Raw genomic sequence first — 16,452 nt, 5'->3', positions numbered from 1 at the left:
AAAGTTAGAAGCCTTCCCTGGGATCCCTTGAGACTCCTTGAGATCATAGGGATGGAGCCACGATTCCCTCCAGGCTGTAGCACCACAAGCATTGCACTGTGAGTTCCCCGTATGGCTGCCCCAAGGAAGTGCCATGTTCTTTGCAGGACAACACTAATGACCACAAATTTCATTTGCAAATGTGCATTACTACGTTGATAGGAACACGCACGCTTGAGTGACCTGAATCTATGGGAATCAGGTGCCCTATACCACCCTAATGGGTGGAATAGACTTCTGTGTGTCCGTAACTAGTTTTCTCCTAAACATAGCCCTCACAAGCTGAACAGCAAAGCTGAGGCTTACGCTGTATTTCCAGGAAGAAGGATTTGCCCAGCTGTAGCAAACTGAGGCGATAAAAAGTTAGAATGATGCACAGATAATCCAGTGCAGGTCACTGAAACTATCATTAGCAGATCAGCTCTGAATAAATGTGGAGAGCAGATCTGTTAAGTAAGAAATTGTCACTCATACATAGTAGGATTACGTGTTGTTCTTGGACGGTACACATGAGTAAGGACAGTTTACGTGACAGTGCTTGGTTTTATGCTTGGATGACTGTTCACAATATCTGAACTGTGAACTGTCAGACTCATTCCACAGCGGTTACTGCTGAGGAAATTCCAGAAGAAGCCTCCTGGGGTCTGAAGCGTGAGGCTGTTTTGGACGCGGAACAGCAATATGTGAAACTCAGCAGTCAGCTTTCCAGCAGAGAGGCATGTGCTGAGATGAGCAGTAGTCAGAGAAGTCGTGAACACGCTGAGGTGCAGTAGGCATTACAGAGCTTGATCCTGTGAGTCAGTACTCACGCAAACAGGCCTGGCACGAGGGAAATGGGTATCTCTCGGAGTATTTCAGAAGACAAGACCATCTGCCTGACCAAGGCTTTGTACCTGCTGACTTCCAGATCACCTCTAGCTGACTTCCATGTGAATGTGGGTAGGGTCTCTTCAGTCCAGATGACAGCAGCCCCTCACCACCTTTGGCACATTTCCTTCTGAAAGTAAGGAAAAGACAGGGAACAGATAGCATCATGTCAGCCAGAATTTAGAAAGCTGAGTTCTTCCCCGCCTGCTGCCGTATCTCTTTCATTATAGATGAGTCTGTCATGCATTGGCTGCAGGTGGTACAGATGTGCTTGAGTTAAGTTTAAATTAGTTATCATGAGTGGTGGTGTCAGTATAGCTATGACAGAACTCACCAAAGTGTTTGCATCAGCTTCATTGAAGTTACCGTTGAAGTTACCCACCTTGCTTAGGTTCTTCGGTAGCACCTGCTGTGTGAAGAAACTCTGAAATCCCTCAGTGTCCTTAGCGTGGGACTCGGGGTTACCAGAGCATAGAAAGCTGTCCCGGCTTAGGTAGGCCCTAAGGAAATGCATACCGAGTATTACTACCCACATGACTTAATCTTCTTTGAGTTACCCAGTTGTTAATTCCTTAAATGCAGGAAGCGATTCCGTTGCTTTGTTGCACGCTTTGGCTGCTTGCCTTTCCACAGCAGGTATTTGGCTTGGCATCTGTAGTGAGACCATGCATTCACTGGCGGCAGGCCCAGAAAAGCTAATAGGCAATTAAACAAGAGACAATGTCTCTTTCATTTCAACAAGTGAGGACCTTTCCTAACTGCACAAAAATGAGTTTGGAGGATATGACCCAGATAAAAGTCTTAGGTCAACTTTTTAACACTGCCTAGAAACCATTTAACATGAGCAATCTCTGAAAGGGCAGGGGTTTTTCCTAACAAGTCAGATGTTTTCCTCCAGTGCTTTGATTAGGAATGAATAATGTTCTGATTTGTAAGAGAGCGCTAGAAAAATGTCAAGTCACTGCTACTTATTAGTGTCTACAATCAGAGGGTATATACTGCTGATATTCCCTCTTATCTTTATTATTATGTTACCTTTTTTTCTATACCAATACGATGTTTCATAGTATTCCCTAGTACCTATGACTCCTCCTGTGGATCCAGCTCTGTCATGAGGTACACACATATAAACCTCTGCTCTGAGAGAGCCAATACTGTGGCTTTTCAGTGTCCAGGATTATTTGCTGGAGGTAGTAGCCAAATTTCAATATCATGCTACTATTTTGTGCAAAGTATGTTTTATATCTATCATATGTTTTCTTTCCTTAAATTCCCTTGTGTGCTTCTCTAGTTTTGAACTGTTTCCAGTCCATATTCCCTTGTAAATAATACCTGAATATGTAAGAAATACAAGCATCCTGTTGTTCAACTTGTGTTACAAAGGATCTCAACTCAGTTTTGTGAATTGCATTGTGGCACGTGTCATGCACTCTTGTGCGCTTATTTCTTAAATACCTTTTCAGATGTTAACATTTGCATTTAAAATTATGATCTGTAGCAAATGATGGTCAGTATTTTCTTGCCTGTCTTCCTGGATGTTCACCTAATTTTAACATTCTGGAGTCCTTAGGTCTGTCTTTTTCCCCTCAACAGAGCTTGAGGGTCTCCTTTATCTGTGCTCATTGGTGACAATAAGAGCATGAACCAGCACACTGTTAATAGCTGCAAAGGAATGTGTTTGTATTACTCAAGCATTACCTTAGCAAATATAAAGGGTTGGCTTTGACATCAGTTCTTTGGTAATCATTTCTCCGTTTTTCAGTTTCAAGTGCCAGCTTACCTTTTCTGCGGTGGCTAATGGGATTATAGTTACTGCCATGCTGTGACCTTACTTTGTGGGACTCTTGGTCATACAGCAATTTCAAAAAGCGCATAAATTGATTGGCTGGTGGTGGACTCACCTGGTTCTCGTATTTTATACCTAACATATAAGGGCAAGAGGGGCTTCCTTTTGAGAATGGGAGCAAATTGTTCAAGCAATTTGTTCTTACCCCTACTGAGGGGGAGGAACCTCCAGGCTTTTGAGTGGTAGGTGTGATCCTGGATAAAGATTACAATTGGGTGATGCCTTTCTCTCCCCCATAGCTGTTCAGCTGGTAAGCCTTTGAGGTCATCCCAACTCCTGAAAGGCATGAAAAGCTCCTCTTGGCCTTACCAGCAGCTGAAAATGCTCTGCATCTTATGAACTTCCTGCAGGTTTTTGCCCTTGGATCTGTAAAAACATCAGGAGCAACTCTTTATTCAGACGGCAGAGTGGATCTGTTGCCGTGGGCTGTTAGGTCCTGCTTGTGTGCCAGAAACAGGCAGGTTTTCTGATTGCTGGGGCAGATCTCGGTTCTGTGGTTTGCACATTAATTCGGGCATAATTACACTGAATATGCAGCTGGCTGCTGCTCTTGAGTATCTGGCTCTAACATCTGACAGCAGGACTTGTACTTTGTCCATGCCTTGTACAGGCGTGATACAGCAGATCCTGTAACAGTTGATGGTTGCTCCAGTGGCTTTATCTAAGCATGGAATAAAGGATGCAGGGCCAGCAATATGCTGCCATTGTGCTGATACTTTCTAGGTAGTAATATTTTGCAGTAGTGGGTAGAAATATGTGGGGCTCCCCAGGGAGCACGATCAAAAGCCTGATTTAAAAAAGTGGTTTTTTTTCAGTTTGAAAATTTAATACAGTATTAATACAGCTCATGAGCAGTAAAATGGGTGTTTCATTTCAGGGTATTGTTAACTAAGATTAAGTTTTTGCTTCCCAAGGGGACCCTTCAAAGAAGCAGTGAAAACAAAGTCCTCCCATCCTGATAGCAAAGATTTCCCTTAACTGGGAAACGAGCTGTTTAAAAAATACATAAAAGTCTGTTACGTCTGCAAACAGTTGTAAGTGGAGCAAATATGAGTCTCTTAAAATATGAACTATTCACCCAATTACAAAATTAACAATTCACCCAATAAAAAAACCCAACCAAAAACCCCAAACCTGTGTTAGCCAATTTCAATCCAACTAAGTTTTCAGGTTCAGTGAGGCTGAGTAATTTTTGAGGGTGTGCTTTGGATAGTTGTGGTCTTTTGGTTGAAGTGATGACATCAGTTGAGAAAGCTGTGACACGAGACTGGTGACCACGTGAAAATGGGAACACTTGTTGGAATCATCACAAAATCTTTGAAGTCTTCTCTTACGAAACCCACACTTTAATCCTCTATGTCACTTTCATTGGTTGTGTTGCAATGAGGGAAAAACGAAGAAGTCATACTTGACTTACACCTTAGAAGATAATAAATCCGCAATCTCAGAGAATACTTTCTTAAAGCACTTTGAGTGCTATGTGTAGGTTCATTCTTCAGCATGTTTGGACTCTGTAATAAAATCGATTACATTGTTCCTGGCAACAAAAAATGCTTGCTTGTTAGTGGAAAGGAAGGAAAAAATAATATTGATAAATTCGCTTAATTTTCAGTGAACTATCCAAAAGAGCATACAAAACAGCAAGAGGGACAAGTATTCATTTCGGCTTGTTAAAGGGAGATGTTTAGAGAAGGAGGTGTTTGGAGGAAAAACATCGATAACATTTTTGATAAATGCAGTCACTACTGAAGTTACGGTCAATGGTTATCTTCCCCATTATCTTGTATTTCTCTCTTTTTCTCCTTTTTTAAATTTTGTGATTGCTTGGCTTCAAATAGCCTCAATACACACAGGGTGCAGGAATATGCAAGGAGACCATGCTAAAAATTACACCAACAAATGTGAGCACACCATTTTTTCTTTCTCAAAATTGCTAGTGAGCGCTGGTGTCAACAGTACACAGAGAAGGCAGAAAAGTAAGTAAGCTAGAGGGATTCTTTAGAACATGGGCCACTGAAAAAAGCAACTTCTGATTTGCTTGAAATTCAGCATTTTTACCTTTGGTTTTCTTCTAAATAGTCAAAATTCCATTAAAATTAAATTGATCAGAACACTGACTGAAAAGAATCATTTCACCTATCTCCAAATACTGTTTTGCTGTGAGATCAAAGTAGTTTAATTTAGATAAAGTTTGCCATTAGCATTTGAGTATGTGCTTGAATTTGACAAAATAATTGGTTTCTAGTGAAGTTTTTCAGTTTGTTTAAATCCTCATTATTCTGGTGGAGCACTGTTCTATCAGCACACTTTCCATCTGGATGGCCCTGGCTTGTATTCATGGTACACATTATTTGAAACAAACTATACTTGGTACTTCTCATTGAGAACTCACTCTTGTAGATGTTACTGATCCAGCATGACCCATTTGCTTATTCTGTTTCTTTTAATAGTCATTTTAGTATCAGAAGGCATTTGCTTGCTCTCCTTCATCCTTTCATCCAAGCAGGAATAATATTAATGAGAATTTTTCAACAAGGAAATTGCTCTATAGCATTTGGCCTGCCGATAGGTCAAGTGCGTGCAGATAGATTTACAGCTCTTTCCCATGTTTCTTACTCAGTCTAGTCTCCTGCTGACTTTGGTGAAAGATTTGGGTATGCAAAAACCACTTTTTTTTGTGTGTGTGTTAATCTGAACTAGGAGTGGGTGAAGCTACAGTCTTCAATATGAACCAGGTACAACAATGCCTGTTTTCTTTGGCTCTCTTTTTATTAAAATTGTGTTCACTGTGAACAGTGCTTACGTAAATTGCTTCTCTTTTGTAGAATGAGTCTTTGCTGTCAGAAGTGAAGTACCAAACAGAGAAAGCCTAGAGGGAAGCGAGAGAGAAGCAGGAGTTAGTGCAGCCTTGTGCACTCTACCACTAACAATAGGAGCCTGAGGACACAAGGACTCCACCTGTCTTAACTTTCTGGAAAAAGGAATTAGCAGAAAGTGAGGAGTTGACAGAATTTTGACAACACAATTAAGTGGGTCGGCAAACGTGTTTTTATTGGCTTGATTACTGGTCTGCTGCTGGCAATGTCCGGCTTAGTCATCCGTGAACCAGCCTGGATTGCTGTGCATTTGTTTATCAGTTATCGATAATTCAAACATAAAGCTTTCAGAGCGTTACATTTCTTGACAAGTCACTTGCTCTTCGTTATTTGTGTTGGGTCATGAAGTACCTTTCACACAAAGATCTGACACCTGCATGGACAACTCTTTTCAGTAAGAGCAACTGAGCTGCGTTAAATATGAATTAGTACTTAAGGAAAGACTGTGGAGGTTGATGGTCCAGAAGTTCTGGGGGAAGAATAGGCTATAGTTTTGATAAAAGAGAGCAGAGCCTATGTGTTCACATAATGGATTGTGCTTGATTTTAAGCATGCCTTTCTGCTTCCAGTTACAGTGTGCTACCTACAAACTTCTCCCAGACCCCATGTGGCACAGTGAGCTGCAAATTAAATTTTGGCTCTGGTGTTCTGCTTGCAAATATAGTGAATGTTTGTTCTGATTTGGCAGGAAGAAAAAGGTATATAGGGTGTATTCAGATTTTATTTGCACCCATTTTACGCTGGTGTCGTTACTCTTTGGTGCTCGGTGAAGCCCTAACACAAGCTGTCCCGAGACGTGGTTTATATCCTTACTGACTGATGTTCAGTAAATTCTTAAAAGCAATGGCATATGCTGGTTCCTGCATCTGTGTTTCATTCTGCAGAGGCAGGTGCTTCACTCTCCCCAAGATCTGTTGAGCTTTTCCAGGAGCCGCTGAAAGTGTCGTTATGCAGGTACGGGATGTGTTTTATGAAACTAGGATCCATTAACTTGCTGAAATACTCTTGATGCTTGTTAAGCCACCTGGATCTCCAGGTCTGATGAATAATTACTTTACAGGGCCGTCTGTTACTGTCCCAGCAACATAACTTTTTGGAGGGTCAATGCGAGACCGTTTTGTGAAGCAGTTAGCACAGCGCTGCTACTTAGGCAAGGTACTGGTGCTATCATGATTGTGCTTGGATTTGTGAATAATACTGAGATCATGCAGTTTGGAACTTGTTGGGAGGTTGTCCCAGGATTTTGATGCAAGGAGGTATGATTTATCCTGACCAGGGGGCAGGGGAGGGGTTGTGCAAAAAGTAACAAAAAACTAATAACTTCTAGAAGTTTCTGCTGGGTGAAATTATTTTATGGAGTAAACCTTAGACCGTGGGCTTTAGGTTGTTGAATCAATACTGTTCCTAACTGTAGGCATTAGCATCTACAGCTAGTGTGATAGAAATTTGGAAACATGGGCAATTCAAGTCAGGAGCTCTTTTTGTCAGTAAAACCGCTGAGTAAATGTGGTGTTGACCACTTTCCTTTTTCACTCAGCCAGTATAATAGTTTTGCAATAAAAGCAATTCCAAAATAAGTCTTGCGTAACAGGATGAGAAGCCTATCAAAGTGCACCTCTGGACTTCTATGGAGACTTGGCCAATCCTATATAGCTTCAAATTTCTTCTTGTAGTGGAAATCCCCTTCTCACTGACCGTTCTTCTGTGGTTTTTTAAAGTGTGGTGTCTCTGACCAGATATTTAGATCTGGTGATTTATAGACTAAATGAAAATTTACTGACCCCCACAGTTTTGAGGGGAAGATCAATTTGCCCATCTCCTCCTTAATTTCTGCTCCATTCTGAACTGGCAAGTCTGCAGCTAGCCTTCCCCTCACAGCAGAAGTTTAATGTTTGTGGTTCAAAAAAAAATATTTTCACCTCTAGCCACACACATCTTGCAGTTTTCTTTGGAAGGCTTCCAGCCCCTGTTTTAGAACATCATAGCTTATTTTGAACCTTCTCCATCTCTTGGATTTCATAGTCTCACTTTCTTTTGATTTTAATTCCTTTTGCCTGTTTTATTCCAGCCCTACTCCACACCCACTCACCCCCAACAGCTCCTTCACTTACTTCCTCTTGTTTCACCAGGAATGCTGGCTAGCTGACGGTGTGTCTTCTTTGCAGACTGAATCTACTTCTCATACCAGTGTCACCCTTTCTTGTTACTGGTGATTAATGAAAATTTGGGGGTTCAAAGTGCTTTTTCAGTCAGAAGAAAAGATTTGTGGATGGAATTAGATATCTTTCACGTAACCCCATGTATTTATTAAAATGGACAAAGCATTCCTTTCCTAAGGAGCCAAACACTAGATGTAGTTTCCCCACTTCACATTCCTTTTGTCCAGTGTCTGGCAAAAGCCCTGTCTTGGTGGTGTTTTCTACGGCACTAATTCCACCTGCACTGGGCTCTTTTGTTTGCGAGGTTCTTCTGTGCTTGCCTGCCTGTTACCGCTGCCTGGTTTCTGCACGTGCTCCCTTTCTCACGCTGATGTCCAGCCAGGCAGGCAGGAAGTGTTCACGCAAAGCCAAGTTTTGAGTTTTGAGCTGGCTCGCATGGCTATTGTCCACAAAGCTGGCTTCAGCCTGCGGGGCTATGGCAGCCTGTCCTGACTGGGGCATGGCGGAGTGGCCTGCATAGTCCCGTTGCGCAACTTCAACAAAACACTGGCAAGACTCTTGCTGAGTCACAGGAGGATTGTATGGGCCTAAAACAACTTTTTTTTTTTTTTTTTTTTTGGTTTTAGTACTCTGACCTTAATCTAAACCACAGAACAGTTCTTTGAGGCCTGTCTTTCAGCCTTCCTTTTTGATGGTATTTTCTGAGTTCTTCTGTGCTCTTGTGTCCTGTACTTGGATTACAAAATGAGAGAGACAGTAATCACCCAAGTACCTACATAATGACAACTTGAGCCCTGTGTCGTCTGGAGGTATTAGCATTTCCCACCCTGAACCTGGAGATGTGACTGTTGAATTCCAATCAGTTTGCCTCTGAGGGAGAATGAAAGTGTCTTGCTATCACCACCTACTGCTGCCTCTTGTCTGTGCATTTTCGTTAATAGGCATGAGTTTCCTGACAGTGGGGAAAAACAATTAAACCAAGCCAAAACTCCTGAACGTCCCCAACCAAATGTTTGCTTGCCAACACCCTGCATTTGGGTGGGCAATCTCTGAGAGGTTTCCTGCATTGCATCAAAGAAACAGTAATAGCAAAGCTGTTGGGGTGCAGAGGGATTTGCAGAGAATCATCAGCAGAGCGTTCAGTGCAGAGGGTGGAGTGGTGAGTTACTGGGTGGAAGGGCTTTGTGTTGTTTAAGCTGCAGTGGCACATTGTCATGTATTCTACAGGTTGTCTTCTTATCAGTTGTACAGTTCATTTTTCATTATGGATTTAGTTTGAAAACACCATCTGTTTGTTCTAGGCAGCCTCTCTTGCATAATGATTCAGAGAAGGGTAACTAAATACTAGTGAGGGCTCTTTCCTGTGTCTTGTGTCATTTTTCTTTATTCTTTCTCTACTTCACCTGTACTTTACTTGGAAGTCAGATTCCATCTTTTTCCTAGATGGCATGGGAGACTTTGAGAATTAACCTCCAAATGTGAAATGTTTTCCAGATTTCATTTCTTGGGGATGTGCTAATAAAAGGTTCCCATAACATATGGGAAATAAAAAGCTGCCTGCCTCTGCTGGCAGTGGTCAGCTTCCCTGCTTAGTCGATTCCAGTGGGAGGAACCGCCCAGAAACTTTAACTTCTTAGCTGCAAAATCTTCACAATTTTTCTTATCACATACTGGGTAGATCCTGAGGCACCTGTGAAGTCTGAAGCAAACAACAGATGTAATCCCCCAAATTTGTATCTCTAAGATACTGTCAGCCTCCAGTGAACTCTGGCTTGCTAGGAAGAGTTCAGCTATGCTCTGTTTATGAACAGCTGAGTTCATCATAGTTGGAAAACTGTGAGTGCTACTTAAACAAATAATGGATGCACACAGGCATAGCTGCCAAACCCTCAGCAAAATGTCATCTGGACCAGTATCTTGAAGGCAAGTTACAATGAGTCATATGGGGCTCACGGTATTTCAGGACAGTGACAACTGCAGCTACTTGCATTTTCTAACTAACTCCATGAATACATGTTTTAGATGCTCCTGTCTCAGTAGATAAAAATTAGATGCAGATGATATTCAACAGGAACTGAAAGCTCTCTGCTGTGTTGCAGGGTACTAAAAAACAAAAGGCTTATTTTCTTTCTTCTAGGTGCAAAACATAACTGAGTGCACTCATAAGAGCTTTAGTGATCTCAAATATTCTGCTTTTAAATAAGTGCACAAAATCTATATTTCCTTGTATCATATTAGATCCCTAGCAGTGCTGCCAGGTATGTGTAACTTATAATCTTTTCACCCCATAGGACCTCAGAAAAACAAAAGATCAGTTTTTTAAAAGTTTTTTTCTGTTCTCAAAATGCCTTCCTTCTGGTGTTCTAAACTTACGTGGTTACTTAAAAAACTGCTTTAATCTTTGGGGTTTTTTTATCAAGTAGACAGGCCAGATGCGAGGGGTTTCTAGGGGTCAGATCTAAAAGCAGGATTTTCACAATGTCCCAGATTTTAGGCCTTACTTTGAGGTGGCCAGTTGTCCCCTTTCACAGACACTGTGTCCAGGTGCTCAGGTTTCTGGTTTCCAGGGCCAAGTTAACAAGTTCTTATTTGTATTCCCCCCCTCAGAAGACCAATTTGCTTTCATAGTTCATTGTAGAACCTGTAGTTAACTTACTAAGACCTGCAAATAACATCACCACTTTTTGTGCCAAGTGGCAGACTTAAATTCAGTGTTCAGGGGGGTAAATTTAGGAAACAGGAGAAAGTTGCAATGAAGTGAGATATTACTTTGGTGACATTGTTTTTGTTTACAAAGAAAGCACAGTTATGTTTGCCTGGATGCTAGTAGCAAAAAAATTGTTTACACTATTTTTTCCAGACAGCAGTGAGCCCAGAGTGTCCCTAGTGTTTTCTGAGGAGCATATTCTAAGTGCTTTTCTTGGCTGAATGTACGTTATTTGTTTATATCCTGCTTCATTTCCACCTCCAACCTTGTCTTCCTAGTGTATGGGAAAGAGGGGTGTCATGGTTTAACCCCAGGCACCAACTAAGCACCACGCAGCCGCTCACTCATTCCCCCTCCACCCAATGGGATGGGGGAGAAAATCAGAAAAAGAAGTAAAACTCATGGGTTGAGATAAGAACGGTTTAATAAAACAGAAAAGAAGAAACTAATAATGATAACACTAATAAAATGACAACAGTAATAATAAAAGGACTGGAATGTACAAATGATGCGCAGTGCAATCGCTCACCACCCGCTGACCGACACCCAGTTAGTCCCCGAGCGGCGATCCCCCGTCCCCCTTTCCCCCCAGTTCCTAAACTAGATGGGACGTCACATGGTATGGAATACCTCGTTGGCCAGTTTGGGTCAGCTGCCCTAGCTGTGTCCTGTGCCAACTTCTTGTGTCCCTCCAGCTTTCTTGTTGGCTGGGCATGAGAAGCTGAAAAATCCTTGACTTTAGACTAAACACTACTTAGCAACAACTGAAAACATCAGTGTTATCAACATTCTTTGCATACTGAACACAAAACATAGCACCGTACCAGCTACTAGGAAGACAGTTGACAGTTAACTCTATCCCAGCTGAAACCAGGAGAAGAGGTTTTCCAGCCTGCTGCCTGATCCTGTCCCCTCATGTCCATGTTTCTTTCCTGTGGAGACGACGATATGGCAGGGGATGATGAAAATCCAGGTATTGTCCTGACAGGGAGTCAGGATGCAGCTGGATCACTTGTGCAGCTCCAAGAGTTGGGGAGTGCTCTCAAAACTGTCTTTTTAGATGGAGCCACTGGGAATGGGTATTATCCAGCCTGGCTTACGTCAATCAGCGATATCCCTTTACTTATCTGTGCTTTTCATAGGTCTTTGTTTTGCGTGGTGAAACGGGCTTTTGTTTTGCTGCTAATTTTTTCATCTGGAAAAGATATTACTTGTTTATAAAAATTATTACTAATGAAGGATAGTGATTATATCTATTAGTTCCAGCATGATTTAACCTTAACCCATGATGCTGTACATACTGTATTCACCCACTGGCATATGTCTTCTGAATCAGTATCTCAGAAGCCACATGGAGGTGTGCTAGGATCTTGATGCCATCCATACGTGCTATTCTTATAGTCCTCCTGCCATTCCTCCTGGTGCATCCACACCTGGACATTCCCCTTCGTTCTATATTCAAACCAGTTTTAATGTTGATATCACAAGCCTATACAGCATGAGGCAACCAGTGATATAAAGCTGCATGTGATGAAGTGTCCTGGTTTCAGCTGGGATAGAGTTAACTGTCTTCCTAGTAGCTGGTACAGTGCTATGGTTTGAGTTCAGTATGTGAAGAATGTTGATAACACTGATGTTTTCAGTTGTTGCTCAGTAGTGTTTAGACTAGAGTCAAGGATTTTTCAGCTTCTCATGCCCAGCCAGGGCACCTGACCCAAACTGGCCAACGGTGTATTCCATACCATGTGACGTCCTATCTAGTTTAGGAACTGGGAAGGGGGGGGCAGGGATTTGCCGCTCGGGGACTGGCTGGGTGTCGGTCGGCGGGTGGTGAGCGATTGCCCTGCGCATCATTTGTACATTCCAATCCTTTTATTACTACTGTTGTCATTTTATTAGTGTTATCATTATCATTATTAGTTTCTTCTTTTCTGTTCTATTAAACCGTTCCTATCTCAACCCAGGAGTTTTACTTCTTTTCCCGATTTTCTCCCCCATCCCACTGGATGGGGGGGGAGTGAGTGAGCGCCTGCGTGGTGCTTAGTTGCTGGCTGGGGTTAAACCACGACATGAAGAAATCCTCATGCTCTTCTAGAGATCTTTGCAGATTACCTAAGTTTTTCAGGAGTCAGTTCTTAATGTGTTGTTTCTGTGGCATTTGCAGGGCTAACCACAGCAGTTATGAGGGCCATTGACACAGCAGGTATAAAGAGGAATCCAGTTCCAGTCTTAAGAAGCCTTAAGGATGGAAACGTCCCAGAACATGCTTTTTCAGGTAGGTAAGTACGTACTTGGAAGCTGGTTCTGCATGGAAGCAAGGCATCTGTGGATTAAATAAATCAAGCAAGTCTTGCTCATAACGCAAGTTTCATTGTTTGAAAATAAATATTCCATAGACACAGATCATCCGAGGTACTTAGATATCTACTTCCTATCTACATAAGGGGGCTAAGTGTCTTGACAGACTTTGGACAGTGATTCAAACGTGAGCTACTGGATCTGTTCAGCAGTGTAGCCTAACACTGTGAAAAAGGTTCCCACCTTCAAAGTATGGATGCTGGAGCCACATGTCAGGCTACTCCTGAGGTAGTGCAGTTTTCAGTCTGACATGTTAGTATGAGATACTTCATTTCTGGTTATGGTAATACAATGGGCTGTCAGATTCCTAATGCAGAAGGCAAATAACCCTTCTATAGCTGTGTAGATGGCTGCAGACGATAGGAGCCTCAGGAGTAGGAGAAATATCCACTTGTACAAAAAAGTAGTGGATGGCTATTATGAAGTCAGTGTATCATGGTCTTTGTGCCCAACAAGGACCTGGAGTTGCCGTATTTCCTGTAAGAGTGTGTGACACAATGCAAGAGAGCTCAGAAGAAGCAGAGCTGCCCCTTGATATCTGTCCTCAACAAATTACTGTGAGATGGTGTGAAACCAAAGAGATGAAGGGGAAATTGCTGACTTGTAAACAAGCTGTTGGTTCTCAGTCCGGTCAGTCAGAAATGCCTATCCCTGGGATAGACACATGTTGCAGAGGATCCACAGGGGACATCACACACAGACCAATGTGATCAAGTGAAGCCCATTTACTACAACTTTTAGCACAGTTATAAACCTTACGTGCTTGTGCATGTGCCTTATACAATACTCTAATTGGTACAATACCCCATTTCACGCGACGCTATCTTATCCTCTATTGGCTGTGCGAGCTTCTTCACGAGGTGTCCAGCAGTTACTTATTTCATTCTTCAGCATCCAGGAGTTGTTTGTCAGGCTCTTCTTATCTTCCTTTTTCCCAGCGTACAAGGACACAGCGTCCTTGTCTGCTCCAGCACTTTGTAAACTTATGCTTCGTTCCCACGTAACGGCTGGATTGCTCACATGCCCTTGCCCAGCCAAGAAATCCTCAACAGACACATACCTGGGGAGAGCCCAGGAAGATATTTTTGTTGTGTTTTGGGGTGGAGCAGTCTCTGAACAGATCAGTGGTGAACAAACAGTGCTGGCTGTCTTGGGTTTTCACTTTTTCAGTTACATCTTAGTCTAGGCAACAGGAAAGCAAAAAGTCATTAATTATAGCACACACGTGATATGCGAACATCTCCGGGTATCCTTGGACACAAGCTTTTGTCTGTATACTACCAACAGGTAATGGAGTAGATGCACTGAGCTTGTACTTGACACAGCTTCTCTACAGTGAATGCAGCAGTGATGCTAAGCAGGATGAGAGAGTACAAATTAGGTATCTTGAGGAAGCGATGGTGCTGAGGGAGGTGGCAGTGCTCTTTGGCTTTTGTAATCGTTGCAATAACATAGCACTGCTCGGAGAAAGGAGAGTGCCCCCGGGGAATAAGAAAATGACTCAGATGCACCAGCATGTCATGACCACCTAGGAACCGCTCATTACTCTGTACTTACAAGACCTGTGAACTCAGAACAAAGCTTGAAAAAGCACTCCCAGATACCTGACACAGTAACAGTGCTGAAGTATAAAGGAGGGACAAAAAAAAGAAAGAAAAATCCTACTGATAATGAGGGTCGTGCTCCTTTTCAGCTCTGTGAATCTGTGAAAGGCAGGATATGTGGCACATGAATTGAAAAGGACTTGCACACTGTCTCCAGAATGCTTCTAGCATTCAAAGCAGGAGGAAGGCAGGGTGCTTTTGAGAACCATAACCACCACATTTACCATAAAAACATCAGCCATAAGCATACATGCAATATACCAAATGACCAATAGCACAGGTTAGAATTGCATGGAACAGTGCAGCTGACTGCATTGACTATATATGCTCTGCTCATTATGCTTAGGGCATTTACTGAATAATGTCTCCGTTTCCTTGAGCAAATACATGGCTCAGATTCTGTGGTTTCCCCAGAAATGGGGTGGGGTTCAAATACCTGCTATTTCTAAACTTTTTGTTTGCTGTTCCACAGGAAAGAAATCTGTACTGTGGTAGAACCTGTATTTCTGTTTCTGTTTCTTTCAAAGCCAGTTACTGTAGGGTGCTATGGGTTGAAAGTCTTTGGCTTCATAGAAACATACAGGATGCCTTGTAAGGAGTCTAGAATCTGTTAATATATGGCTATCAGGAGTAAAAATAAAATAAAGCTAAATGTAAAGGTATAAGGGTTGCATAAAGCCTTTGCATTGGCCGGTACCAGTTCAGATCATTGCAGGGCACCATCATGCCCCAAACTCAAGCTATTAATGCTGTAGTTAAATACTATAGCTCAAATCCTGTTCTCACTCTACTCTACTTATAAATGTGGACAACCTAGTGTCTTGCCATTATGCGATGAAACCAGAGCACTACGATCCTAGGCCACTGTTTAACAGTTGGTAGCAATGGTCTTTGTATTGATTTGAATGGTCCCCATCCTGCTAGAGATATTCACTCCTAGCCTTGATTCCCTCTTGTTGATTACACCAACACAGGTGTTCATAGAATGGACGAGTCAAGAGAAAAGAGCTAACTCTTATTTTGTGCCACATTATTGTTCAGTTACCAGGTCTTAATTGTGATGCACCATGTAGCCTGCATGTTAGGCATCTGAAGGGTTGGAAGAAATGAGGAAATGTGGAGATGAGATAGGAGAAGAAGGGGGATAGCAACTTCTGCTGAAGGCAGCAGTGATGTCAAAAAATATTTTTAAATCTCACTCAGAAAGAAATGCCCTGGTGTGGAGCTGCACAGGCACTTCACCACACAGAAGAGCTGAGGCTGGCCAGAAAGAGGAGGTTAGATGAACAGAAGAGATTAGTGTGTTTGTTGATGCTATCCTTCTTATCCAAATAAGCCTCAATGATCTTGAATGCTTATGTGAGGGTGGTGAAGAAAAGGTAAATGACCTCCTAATGTAGCAGGGGCAAAGCAGCTTTTTTTGCTTTTTTTGAGCAAATGAGGAACATTGTATCTTGTGGCCTATCTTGGGGATCTGGTATCGTTTACAGGCTGTTTTGGGTGGGAATCAGAACCATCCTACAGTGCAGTGGTTGAAATCAGTTGGAACTGACCATGCGCCTTGATTAAGGTCGGTTGCCCTTTAAGTGCTGGGGAAAAAGTTCTCCCAAATATGTATCTGCATCTGTAATATCGGGGGCAACTGTATTGGAATTTGATGGCATTATAGTAAATTCCGATTCATGGTGACTTAGCTGAACTGAAGAATATCTGTTGTCTTAAGCTGTCAGAGACCCTAAAGATTAATGTAAAACAGGAAAGAATTCTTGTAGACAAACATGTTTTCTCACTCAGATCAAATAGTTAGCATTCAGAAATATTCAGAATGTGGCCATTTAATTTACAGCCTTTCTTAAAAGTAGAAAATGCAGGATTTCCAACACTGCAGGTCAGAGGACGTTTTTGATTGCAGGGTCACAAAGTACACTTCATATCAGTCATATCTGATTGTTGATACGGTGAAAGGAAGCAAACTGAGTCAGTGAATCACATCCCT

At 42.2% G+C, this 16,452-nt stretch overlaps 1 protein-coding gene across 5 annotated transcripts in view; it reads left to right on the top strand.

Moving 5' to 3' along the window:
• The window catches only part of RASSF6 (Ras association domain family member 6), a 131,551-nt gene that overhangs the window by 39,166 nt on the left and 75,933 nt on the right, over positions 1-16,452 (top strand). For 3 of the 5 annotated variants that reach the window (XM_069778533.1, XM_069778501.1, XM_069778549.1), the window contains exon 2: positions 12,659-12,773. The gene's annotated coding sequence lies outside the window, so the exon portion shown is untranslated. Of the gene's footprint in view, positions 1-12,658; positions 12,778-16,452 lie in introns of all 5 variants that reach the window. The other 2 variants (XM_069778542.1, XM_069778510.1) reach the window with 1 other exon arrangement.

Source organism: Haliaeetus albicilla, chromosome 1 (assembly GCF_947461875.1).
Source record: "Haliaeetus albicilla chromosome 1, bHalAlb1.1, whole genome shotgun sequence".
Classification (NCBI taxonomy): Eukaryota; Metazoa; Chordata; class Aves; order Accipitriformes; family Accipitridae; genus Haliaeetus; species Haliaeetus albicilla.
This window is presented reverse-complemented; position numbering and strand designations above follow the sequence as displayed.